This window comes from Trachinotus anak, unplaced genomic scaffold, assembly GCF_046630095.1.
Source record: "Trachinotus anak isolate AG129_WGS33_773 ecotype Australia unplaced genomic scaffold, CSIRO_AGI_Tana_v1 ptg000002l, whole genome shotgun sequence".
NCBI classification, from domain to species: domain Eukaryota; kingdom Metazoa; phylum Chordata; class Actinopteri; order Carangiformes; family Carangidae; genus Trachinotus; species Trachinotus anak.
In genome coordinates, this window is record NW_027273853.1 from 23,544,697 (window position 1) to 23,557,500 (window position 12,804).

Below are 12,804 nucleotides of genomic sequence, written 5' to 3' on the forward strand. Positions count from 1 at the left end.
ATGTCTGTAGCTGCAATCCCACTGCTCAGCTGTCTGCAGAAAATCATTTTCTTTTCCCACAATGGCTTTGCCTGTCCCGAGGAGGACGAAACCAGTCAAACCAACAATCAGAATCAAGTGGAACAAGAGAGCATTTCATTCTCACCAGCCTCTTGAAAAAGACAAACATTAAATAATTAGGATGATTAAGATGAGCGGAGACTAAAGGCCAACAGTGTTAACATGACGGGAGATAATAAAAGGATTAGGGGTGATTCACTTTGAGAAGCTAATGACATTTTAAAATGGAAAACAGGAATTCATTAGCAAATCTGACTGACAGGTGAATATCGCTGAGTTTAACAGTGACGGATAAATTAACCAAACAACAGGTCGACTCGTCCAAGAGAAATAAGTGAGAGAGTCACTCATGGTGTCAGAGTCAGGTGTGAAAAAGAAGAAAAGGAGAAGAAACAGCACCTTTAGGAAAAGACAGAGCAGATCTGCAGCGAACAGATGAGCACTGACCCAATCTGACCCACTTCTCCCTGATTTATGGTTTATGGTCCCTCAGCAGACACAGCTTTGTTCTGGGGGGTCATAAATCTCCCGCACCTCAGAGCCGATCAGCTGACCCTCCAATCCTGGCTGCTGCCCCCCCCCCCCTCCCCCATCCCTTCACACACAGTCCCGTTCGCCGGCTGCGGACGAAGCTCTCAACACAAAGCAGAAATCACCCGAGCCACAAGAGCGGGCAGTTAATCACCGTGAGCAGACAATAGTATGAAATAGAGCCAAGCGGGGCCCGGGCAGGCAATTCACCGCAATCTCTAAAGCGCTCAAACGGGACAGCGGAGGCTCTACCTGTTTGGTGACCTCTGCTCCGAGCGCCGGGAGTTGTTTCCCTAAAAAGTGGAATGAAGTTCTCACTGTGTGAAATAAGCCGACAGGAGTGCGAGTGAGGAAGACAGAGCTGTGAGGATGTGGGAACACCTCAGTGAAGCGAAAACACAAACACGACAGAATGACATCGCTCCTGCCTTTGTTTTTGTCGGACTAATTATGAGACTCATTAATTGGTGTGATGAACAGTGCGGCAGCGACTGGAGAAGACTCCAAGAAGTTGGATCATCAAAGAGGTAAAACAGCGCGGACTGCAGCCTGGCTCGGCAGGTTCACCGCTGCAGGATGGAGAGCAGTGTGTGTCTGAAATGAGTTATTTTGTCTGGATCAGACATAGTAACATGTCTCAGAGCCAGTGGCAAAAGCACAGGAAGACAAAAAAGAAGGAAGATGGAAGAGAAGAGGCAGCGGACAGCACACGATAGAAACAGGGGGTGGGGTGGAGAGGGGGTTTCATTTGAAAGGGAGGAGAGAAACAGCATGCTGTCTGAGAGGAGTCAGATATTCCTCCAGCATGGGTAAAAAAAAAACACACACACACACACACACACATAGAAATGGAGCAGCATGCAGAGAGAGCGAATCGAACTGCTGGAAAGTGGAGGCAGAAAGCGTCACCTCTCGCAGCAGCACCATCATGAGAAAAAAAAAAAATCAGCACACTCACCTGCCCTAAAGCATGTAAACGCATCACTCCTTCCACTGCGTGTGTATCGTGAGGCAGCTCTGCCGATGCTCGGTGAACGCCACCAGTCTAAATGAGCTCCATGACTCATGCGGGAGCAGATAATTGGCTCTCGGAAAAGTGGGATAAACAGTCATTGTAAAGGCAGTGAGTAGCCTGGCGATGAGGATTTCTTTTTTTTTTTTTTTTTTTGTCTTCTCACTCCCGCGCATGGATGTTCCTTCTCTCACTCTCCCCCCTCCTCTCCGCTCTTTCTCGTTCATTCGCCCACTCTCTCAAGAGCACACCCCTCCAAATAGAAAAATAAAAAAACAAAACAAAAATCCCACCACACCTCCCCCTTTTCTTCCCTTAATGCACAACTCCCCTGGCCAAGGTTCCACCAACAGTTTCTGTACACCCTGGTTTCTCATTGGTGCTTTCCACCCTGCTCTTCTCCACTTTTCAGTTTTTCCTGTCTTAAAGGAACAACCCCAAAACACACACCCCCACTTCCTGCAGCCCACAAAGTGTATCATGGCGAGAAGTGTTGGGCAAAACTAATTACATTTGAGGGTCGGAGCAGCGGGACAGACTTCAATAATTCATGAGCTCAATTTAAGGGGTGATGGCAGATGTGTACCTGAAGAAACAGAGCCTGCAGGAAGCAGCAGAATTAGATTCTCTCAGAGACACCCTGCTGACATCGTGTATGTGTGCACATCTGGGGATAGAGGTAGACAAAAAAAAAAGACCCACAGCATTAAGTAATCTGTGACATTTATCCATCTCTCTCTCTGAGAGAAAGGAAATGTGACAACATCAACAGGTCCCGCGGATGGACTGGAGGTGTGTGGCCTGTAACTGGCACGAAAGGATAGTCTTTTTTTTTACAAAAGGGACGAGTGAGCTGGTTAAATAGAGCAGAGATCCAGCCAAAAGCTCTTGTACGAAGGTGATATATCACCATGCAAATACTTTAATAATAGTAATGCTTGTGTTTTGGCTTGAGAATGAGCACAGTGACGTCTACCATTACATTTCTGAGTCACTGGATCTTTAAAACAACCTTTCAAACCTTATATATTCCCTTTTTTTTTTTTTTTTTTTACTACAGACTGCAGTGTACAGTTTTTTCACATTGCATGTAACTATTTCCGACTGAATTTCTTTTGAAAAAGAAGAAAAGACCTCTCCTCTGCTGCCATGTAACTCTGATATGAATTGGTGGCATTAACAGTCAGTTCCTGAATCTTATGACCCAAAATACCGACAGTAATCTTTGGTTGGTGACAGTTTTTTTTTTTTTTTAAATCAGACACTGACATCTCACTGAAAAGTCGTGCAAAGTCCAGTTCTTGAAATTAACTTGGGACTGACAGAGCAGTGACTTGATTTATTTCAGCATAGTCAGCTTGTCACAGCGGGTGGCGCAACCCCCGACATACGGCACTCGAGCCCAAACCCAGAGTCATTTTCTCCACATCAACCCAAAAGCGCAGTGCACTGTGTGAGCCCCACCGCAGGCTTGCAGCACTATTCATAATAAATGAGACAAAAGTGTGAGAACAAAATCAAACTGCTCGAAATGTGAAGGGTTCAAATGCAACACAACACATCACGATTCCAGCTGCTTTTGGCAAATGATTCGTCAGAGTGGTATGGGCAAGTGTTTGTACAATGTATTAGGAATATTTACGGTTAGTGCATATTGTATATTATTACTATGTCACCTCAAAAACATTGTGGTTATTCGTAAGATTAAGCACAGTAAATGCAGCGAGCTGTAAGGGTTGGGTATTGTTTGAAGTTTAACGATTCCCCGTTTTATTACTAGTATTTTCTATTATTTTACTACAGTAAATATCTGCATTCTAAAATGATGAATAATAGGTTAAGATCAATCGAGAGTTGATTCGAGTAGACTGACTGCTTGTTGTTTGATGTTAATGTTCAGGTGTAAAACACATTCATCTCTGCTTGTCCTATATTTTACACACGGTATCCAGACTACCGCCTCAAATCCCATGTCAGCCAGTGGACCATCCAAACATCCATAGAGTTTTTACCAGCTCCATCAGTGTCATATGTGTGGACAGTCCCAGCAGATAAGTCCAAGGCAGAATTTCTTTACCAGTCCAACCGTGGATCAGAGCCAATACAGGTCTGGCTTTTCCAAGGTGGGGAACCCTAAGAGCTGCTGAAGAGCTCCAGCCTGACTCATAAGTGTAAGTAACTAATGTTACATGTCTGATTTCATTAGCGACCAGCTACACAAAGCCTGATAACATTAGGTAACTTATTGTTACCCTCATTATGGATGTGTTACGCATCTGTTGCTATTGCTACCTGGCTTGCTGCCACCACTGCTGTGGAGCGGATCACGGCAGTGCTTCTGGGGAAGTGGTCTTAGACTTTTGGATTCTGCTGTGTATGTGTAAACTTTCTCAGATTGTCAAATTGTCATAAATTTAGGGAAACTTCTGAAACTAGTTCCTAACTTGAACTATTTTTAGGTGAGTTTTGTGACTCTAAGCTCCATACATTAAGCGAATCATTTCCTCCAGCAGTAATCTCCAGACCTGTATATACTGTCTGAGCACCTGTGCTGCCTGAAATTCCAGTGATAAATTAGTGACGACAATGAGCAGTTTCAGTCGCAGGTGCATCACCCGTGCTATCTGAATTTCTTTCCCATGGCGCCTTGTACAAATGCTGACATTTGGAATTTCCACTTTTTGTCGATCTGAGTTTTAAGTGAGTAAAATTTAAAGGCTTGCTGGGAACTGTTAACAGTGCGACTGCAGTGGACTAAATATCAGCACAGACAGCCTCATATTCAGCCGTTTATTGGTAATCCTGGTGACTCCATCAGAGGAACAATTGGAAGCAATTATTCATGAAGGTTTCATTGTTTACTGGAGTCTGTTAACAGTTTGATGTACTGCTTTGCATGGTGCTCTGCTGCTCTACATTCACCACCTGCACATTCTGCAGGAACTTGTATAAAATTCATGTGATCAAATTATTGAGAGGAGGATCAGCCAGTACCTGTGCCAACCTTTCTGGACAGTCGTAACTGTTAAGTCTGCTCCAGTAAAGCTGCATTTTGAAGACAAAGCACCGATATAACTTTGAGATGTTGACTTTTCTTGAGTTTCCAAAGAGCAGCTTGAGGAAATCAAACTCCTTTGTGAATATAAATAAATAAATAAATAAATCATGCAAGCAGGCGGTCTCAGTCGCCTTCAGGTCCTCATCTGTAATGTCAACCTCGGCGCACCTCCTCTTGGTGATCAAAGCTGCTTCATGCTTTCATCAACAGCTGGTGTGAATTGAAAAAAAAATGGAATAGCAATATGGCATGGTTATGCAACCTATTTCAACCAGCCCTCTACTCCGTTCTCCAAACAAGCACAGCTTGCCTTTCGTCTTTATTTCACTGTCGTTAATGCATATTTCATAAGGGAATTCATTCTTCCTTTGATTCTTTGGCACTTTGGTGCTGCTGTCTAGCAATCCATTAGCGCCCATTATCATCTCTACAGTCCTAATTACAGACAACAAGAAGACTCTTACAACTCTAATGTACTGTATATAATGGCTCTGCCCTCCTCCTATATTAAAATGTCCCAGATAAAAAGGTACAAATAAGACTACGCTACTCTTAATCTTTTAGCCTTTCAATGTGAAAATAGTGAAAAATGCCCATCATTATGCCCAATCCGATGTTGGGATATTGGTTGTTTTGTCTGACCTACTGTCCAAACTTCAAACATGTTCAGGTTCCTCTTCAGACATGTTTTAAACTATTTAAAACACTCTATGATGAATATTTTGTTTAATATGCTTTTCCCACAAAATAGTGAAAGAAAATGGAAAACTGTGATTGGCAGCACAATTACTTCCTCATTAAGAAATCTGGATAAGGCCTTGTGCCCCATCAGCCAGCGCTGCTTCTGCTAGGTTGACAGGAAACTGAGCAGAGACTATCAAGGTGGTTAGCAGAGGAAACATCAGAGAGACTCAGCCACATGTTTGAGCCTCAGTCAGACCCAGACTCAGATGAGGAGTCTGTTGAGTCTGTCGGTGAGTATGAGCTGTATCAGAATGGTTAGCGCAGTTAGCTTCTTGCATTTGTTTATGCTGTTTGTTACCTCGTAACTGGCAGTGGCTGACACATTAAAACTTGATTTTCATGAAGGGGGTCTTTTAGTTTACATATACCAACAATATAATAATAATTTCTGTGAATTAATATGATAATGTGACTTCTGTAAACATGGCACAAGTAGGTTCATGTACCATTTGGACAATGTAACCATTGAACGTCTCACTTACAAAAATATTTTGACTTTCAGAGGAATATTGTGTGGAGAAAAACATCTCTAATTTTCTCACCCCTAGTGCTGCAGCATCTACCCATTCAAACTGATTGCTTTATGTACCAAGATTTTGTGGCATTCTCCTCTGAAGCTTCTGTCTCCATATTGATACAATGGAGATGAAAGGAACTTCATTGCTGCTCTTCAAAACTATAAAAAAAAAAAAAAAGACATTTTAAAAACTGACTGTCAACCACTTTCATAGGGACTATTTCTGTGGTAGAAAGTCTTTCAAATGAAAGCTGTCACCGTTGTCTCTATTGTGTGGGGTGGATATAGAAATCTCAGAGGCACATATCTAAAAAGCTCAGCACAGGCAGACAGGAAAACTTCCTATATTGGTAGATACCACATGTGACCAGGAGAAAACTGTATTTTTGTACTTGGGTCGATGGGTCACAGGACTACACAGCGCAGTGGTATGTTACTTATTAATTAATGTATTCCACACAAAGAGATAAAACCTTAAGAACAGAGGTGTGTTTTTTGTGGATGTGAACTCCACACTTAACTGTCTGAGTGCAGACCTTCTTGGCTACTAATGGGCAGAAAGTCACATTTTGCTAAATGAGCAGCAGAGGGGGAGACACTGAGGGAAAATGACCACAGAGACGGAAGATGAGGCAGCCAAAGCACACTTCAGTGAGTGGAAGATCATTCCACTTCAAAACACAAGGAGACCTAATGCTGCTATATAAGCAACTTTTCCTCTATAATGGACACAGCTTTGCTAAGCTGAGCGTTCTTATTTGAACTCTTTGAAAGCTTAGTGCTGTGACATTTCATTTTCTCCTGTGGAGGGAAAACGATAATTTCTACGACATCCTGTAGATCAAGTAACTGTCAAATGTTTCCACCTGTGTCATATACATAATACATGAGTATTTGCCTTTCCGCCCAACTAATTAGTATTTTTTATTACTGATTAATCTGCATATTATTTTATTAATTGATTCATCATTTGGTCTATAAAACATCAGAGAACATGCCCATCACAATATCGCTGGGCATACATTGATATTGATATTGGTAAATGTCTCGTCCGACCAGTCATCGAAAATCAAAAACTATGCAGTTTACCACAATGAAAGAGCACGAATGTTGACCTCTGAGAACTGGGAGGCATATTTGTCTTTTTTGGTTGAAAATTTTGAAAAATAGTTGACATTTAATTTTCGTTTGATCGACTAATTAATCATTTAATCACTGAATCTCAAGTTGCTTTGTACTTTTACAACGCTAAATACTGTATATATGACTATACCACATTTATGTGACAATATATCATCATCTAATAAATATGATGCATTATTACGGGTTTTAACACTGCATTGAATCAGGCCCACCTAAAAAAGATACATTACAGTTCTTAGACATTATTGCATCAGGTATTATAATCAGATTATTAACACTGATCAACCACTGATAACACTAACACAGTTTTGCTTGGGATGCTTAAGTAAATCTGGCTGATTAATTTAATAATTTAGTATTTGTTTAATGTAAATTGTAAATTGTCTTTAATCACAGTGATTAACTGATTGATTGAAATGATAAAAAAAAAAAAAAAGGTGTAGAATTTCTTGGCATCAGAAAGGAACAGAAACCGACATTAAGGAAGTGCAAACTGCACAGAAAACACAGAGTTGAAGAAAATGTGTCACTGACAGTACACACACACCAGTACGCACCATTTATTTTCAGTTAAATTATCCCTGTTACAAGCAACCAATTTTTTAAACAGTCACAAAATAGAATTTTCGTAGTTGTTACAAATTTAATAAAACCCTTGGTATCGAGGAAGAACATCAGGAATTTGAGGTACAACCTGATGATAAAATAGATTTACTCGAGAAGAATCATGACTGTTTGAAAGATCACAGTTTTCTTCTTCTCCTTTACATCCTGTTGGGTTTAGTGCACCAGAGTTCAAGCCTTTTGTAAGACATTTCCAGAGTGTGCTTCACCTTTGCTAGCCCAGCTAAGGGTCTTCAACACTTGCTAGAACTAGGGCACTATTCATTTTTTTACAGCCTAATTGGGACCACCTCAGATCAAAACATTGCATTGACAATTTGGCTTCACTTGTTCCCATGTTTCAGTAATGTTCATAAAATCTTTCTAATCTCAGAAAAAAAAAAATAATTCTGGCATTCATTAAATACACCAGGTTCACACTCCCACATAATTACAAGAAGCCAAGGTAAAACCACTCTAAATAGTAAACTGTCATAACAGTGAGCTGAACTAATAATGACACAATTCTTAACTTCAGTTACAATATGTTCAGTAGTTGTATTTGGCTTTTGTCCAGCCACAATGTGAATGAAATTCTCAGTGTTGAATGAATCACTGTTAACACTAACACGGTCCCCCACTGTTATCTATGACAGCTGGAAAACAAACCTCCACAACACATCAGGTTCAAATATGTGACGTGTGAAATAGAGAAGACTAAAAGCTCATCTCTGTGTGTGTTTGGTACAAAGAAGTGTCCCTAAAAGAAAGTGTGAATGTCATTGTGAACCTCTCTCAAAGGATGTGGAAATGGGGAACCAAATCAAACACTGGGGGTAAAGGGGAATTGTTAAAGCATGGATGAATGATGACAGGAAGTGCAGGGGATTGAAATATCCCCCACAGCTACAAATAACTTATCTGTTTGCCATAAATTTCAATTTTATTTATGAGCAAAATACAGACCACACTGTAGGAATTTGCACGGTATCACACTATTGTATAGCTCCTTACAGTTGCATTAAATTATCAAATCCGTTTTTTTTTTTTTTAAGAAGCTGCCAAAAACCCAGCTGTTTTGTATGCACTTTACCTCTTAATGCACTTTATCTTGTATTGTATAATTACCCTGTTTAATTTTTATAGTTTTTATTTTATTTTTTAAATTGTTTTTATATTGTTATTTCCAGTTTTTAACTATGTATTTCCTTCTTTTCATTGTACTGTTCCCACTATAACCCTGGTAGATAAAGTTTACCTACTATTGTCTGACCTATTGTATATGTCATTATAAAATTGGCTCTATTATTTAAAATGTATAAATATGGATAAAAACAATCATCTGTTCAATATCTGCCACAGCTATCTCAAGGGTAATTAATCATCACATGGTGTACTCAGGTCAGACCTTATTGTGATAATGTACGCACAGCTTGGTACATCTGAGGGGGTTTGGCCCCATTTCAAAATGTCAAATAGCCAATCAAAATAATGCAGTTTTGGTGAAGATACCTTTTCTTATTAATATCAACATGTTTTTACAGTTAGGCTATGCTAAACCCTGTTTTTCATTCAACGCCCAAAAAAAGCCCAATGTTCTCAAAAGTTAAATGTCAACACACAAGCAGACAAGAACACTGCCTGAATAAAATCCCAAAAGTTGGCCAAAGTTTGACTGAATCACAAACCATCTAACCCTCTAACAATAAGTACAGAAGAGTATCAACAGACATTCAGCGTCAGATTTTAATACTTGAGTTCTCAATAATCTGCGCTCTGACTTTATTTCTGCCTACACCAAAATTCTATTCAGGTTTGACACCAATCGCTTGCAATTTGACATCAGCACAGAAAATACAGCCCAGTGCTAAGATATCGACATGTAAATGGGCAGTGGTTATTATTGCAAAAGCACCACTAATTTGTAGAAACATAAGATTTTAAAGACATTGCATGTTGAACATTACAAATTGTAACAAGAAGATTATGGAAATGACAGCCAACATTTCAGGCTGTCAGCCAAAGCTTTCAGTGGATGTGATGGATCTGTTTGTATTTCATCAGAAGACACTGTATTTCCGTCGCTATCAGTGAATTAGTAACGGACACATTTAAATTTAGAAAAGTAAGGATTTAAACCATAAGTTTAAAAGATAAAGCTATTAAAATTGTTACCAATATGGACTTTAGTCGATATTAGATGATATCAAATATCCTGATATTCCCCATCATCTGCATTGTTTTTTTATTATATTGAATTTCTTTTTTCTTTACAGTTTTGTAGTTTTGTATAGTCTAACCATCCTGTCACTGCTTTGCTTACTGTACATTGTACCTTAGCATGTGACAAATAAAACTTTCAACTGCTGTTTAGTGGCTTATACCTGAAACATAATATACAATATTATAAACATATATTATTAAAAAAATGTGAAATATAAAGTATAACAATATAATTACATTATAAACTACTCCTTCCCTTCAGAATAAAGAAAAAAGAAATTGTGCCCCCTGCAACAATATCATATATTGCGATATTTGCGCTGGACTGAATCAAGATATTACATTTTTGACATCTGCCTAAGCCTGACTAACAGTTGATTCAATTCTGTAGCTTTGTCTTTAATCATTTTACATTTTTATGAATCACTTGGACCTCGATTAATATTTACCCCACCATTACTAACCACTTACATTAACTGTAGAAAGCTTGACAGTTTGATACATTACAAAAAACAAGAACAACTTTTCCATCTAGAGTCTATTAGTAATAGAACATACCTGCTGGGTTTCACAGAGCTGCCGACTGCTATTCGAGGTTGACTGCAGTTCATGTTACTTACAGCAACGCACCTTCAACTGTTAATGACTAAAAATGTATTAACGTCAGCTGAGAAAAAAAGTTCATTCAAGGTAAATTCAATGAAAACATGGTAGGTGCCTCACGACAACTGATTCTGTCTTCCTGCAGCGGGAGAAAACCTTATGTTGAGCATATGGGGCTGAATATTATATACTCAGGGCCACGGGACCCCTCCTCTCCCCTCTCTTAATAAACATGATATTCAAGCTTGCATCACCCTGCTCACTGAACCAGCTAAGCACTTGACAGCAACATCAATGCATCTCCGACTGTATGAATATACAGTCTGGATTCGTGCCTGGAGTGTTTCAGCTCCTTCCCCTGCTAATCTTGGCATCGGTGCGAATCATGCTGCAAGTACGGTCCATTCTTTCACTCATTCAGCCAGGCAGGAAGTCAGTCAGTGACTCAGTCGTTCACTCTGTGCCGGCATTAAGATTTCTCTTTCCAGCGGCTGAACATAGACCCTCGGTTCCACTATCGCTGAAGCAACTTTCATTCTCTTGACGCTTACGCCTCACATCCCTCGTGTCACAGCAAAAGCTCAGCGGCTGCTCAATAGATTCAGTTGCCGAGACATTCACGACCACCTCAGATAATCAACATGGTAAGACACCGTGGGGAAGGGTACGGTCAGGAAGCAGACCGATAGTTATTTGTGGCATTTGTCTAACCTTTCACGGAGAAATCAAGTGAGAGGCTGTCCAGACCTGAGTGGATGGAGCTGCAATCATCAGTGTCTCGAAGCAAGTTCATTGGCTCATACACTGCAAGTGTAGTTTGTATCTTCATTTCGAATTACGGCTCTTGTAATTGGGAGATTTCATTTCGCCATTTTTAAGTCCAGTGTCAATGATTGCATCATTTAATTCAACAGAAACTTGTTGAGCTGTTTCGAAGAGAACTTTTTCACTGGGCTGAAAATGGTGGAAACATGAAGTTATAAACCACTACTGTACAAAAGAAAATGAAGACTGATAAAGTCTGAGGGTCTCAATAGAGTGATTGCACAATTACTGTACAAGCACAAAAGTCTTCCTTGCATTGACATTTTCATATTGTCTACACAATGTGTCTGTGTTAACTGTAGCAAGGCAACAGAAATAAGCCTGCATGTAATTCCATTCAAAAAGGTCTGAAGGAATAGAGCTTTTTAGGTTTATGTTCTGCCTGAGCACACCGGGTCAAGAGGCTGTCCATAGAGCCTCTTCTTGCTTTAAAGAAAAATTCGTTGTACGGCATGAATGGATGTAAAAAAAAAAAATGACTCATTTGATTTAAGAGTCCAGTCACTTCTTCACTGGGGAACAAAGTCCACAGGGCCTGTGCTTCATACTAACATTCACCATAGGAATCTGCACAGTATTACTACAGCTACACTGCACAGCGTCCAAACTGTGCACATACTGCACATGGACAGAGCGGCTGAGATTCTCCTCAACGTGTCAACGTCCTCTGGCGTCTCTCTCAGGTGTCTTCTTGCATCTGGTCTGTATTTTCCAGGACTGACTTTTCTCTCTGAACAGTGGATTTCTTGCTGTATGCGAATGTATGCAAATGCTTATTTGTTCACAATTGTCACTAAATAATATCTACCACAGATATAATGTGTTAAACATAGTTATTTATACGTGTATTGTAATGTTTTTAGTTTGTTTGTTTTGTTGGTACAAACCAAGGCAGTAATGTCACAACAATGTACAACATAAATAGGAGACATATATGAAATGAGAATATATTTTATCTAATTGGACAACTATCTTTCTCAGTACAAAAACAAACCAGCTGGCAAACAGGTGGTCCAGTGGGGGAAAAAATCCTGCCCACCGCTGCTGAGAACTGAGCTACCATCATGATACCTTCGACAAACACTGCTGACAGTGTCGTAGATGGGAAGCCAGTGAGGGTTCATGCCTTTTTCAAAGCTCAAAGAGACTTCAGCTCCCCCTGAAAAGCAATATTAGTGCCAGTTTGGTGGGGTTATAAAACATGTAACTAATCACTATATGATGCAGCTATTGATAGAAAGATACTGTATTTTAGGAGTCTTCACATCATTGTCAAAAATGAACCCCTTAAAGATAAATCCAAATTTTGAGATGCAAATCCAGCAAGTGATTAACCAAACAAGCAGCTGACCACTGTAGTCTATCATGAGAAAATATCTATATAATTGGGTTTTTTTTTCTGGAAACCACTGAATGGACTGCACAATAAGACCCATGTGATGACAGGATGCTTGTGCCTATTTTTGTGATGTATTGCAATATTAC

The 12,804-nt window shown here is 39.8% G+C and overlaps 1 protein-coding gene across 2 annotated transcripts in view; it reads right to left on the reverse strand.

The window, feature by feature from the left end:
- The window catches only part of LOC139605538 (alpha-1,3-mannosyl-glycoprotein 4-beta-N-acetylglucosaminyltransferase C-like), a 103,389-nt gene that overhangs the window by 87,853 nt on the left and 2,732 nt on the right, over positions 1 to 12,804 (reverse strand). The window contains exon 2 of one of the 2 annotated variants that reach the window (XM_071457098.1): positions 1,550 to 12,804. This exon is cut by the window's right edge and continues 1,536 nt beyond it. The exons of the other annotated variant lie outside the window; for it this stretch is intronic. The gene's annotated coding sequence lies outside the window, so the exon portion shown is untranslated. The remainder of the gene's footprint in view (positions 1 to 1,549) is intronic. 2 annotated transcript variants of the gene reach the window in all.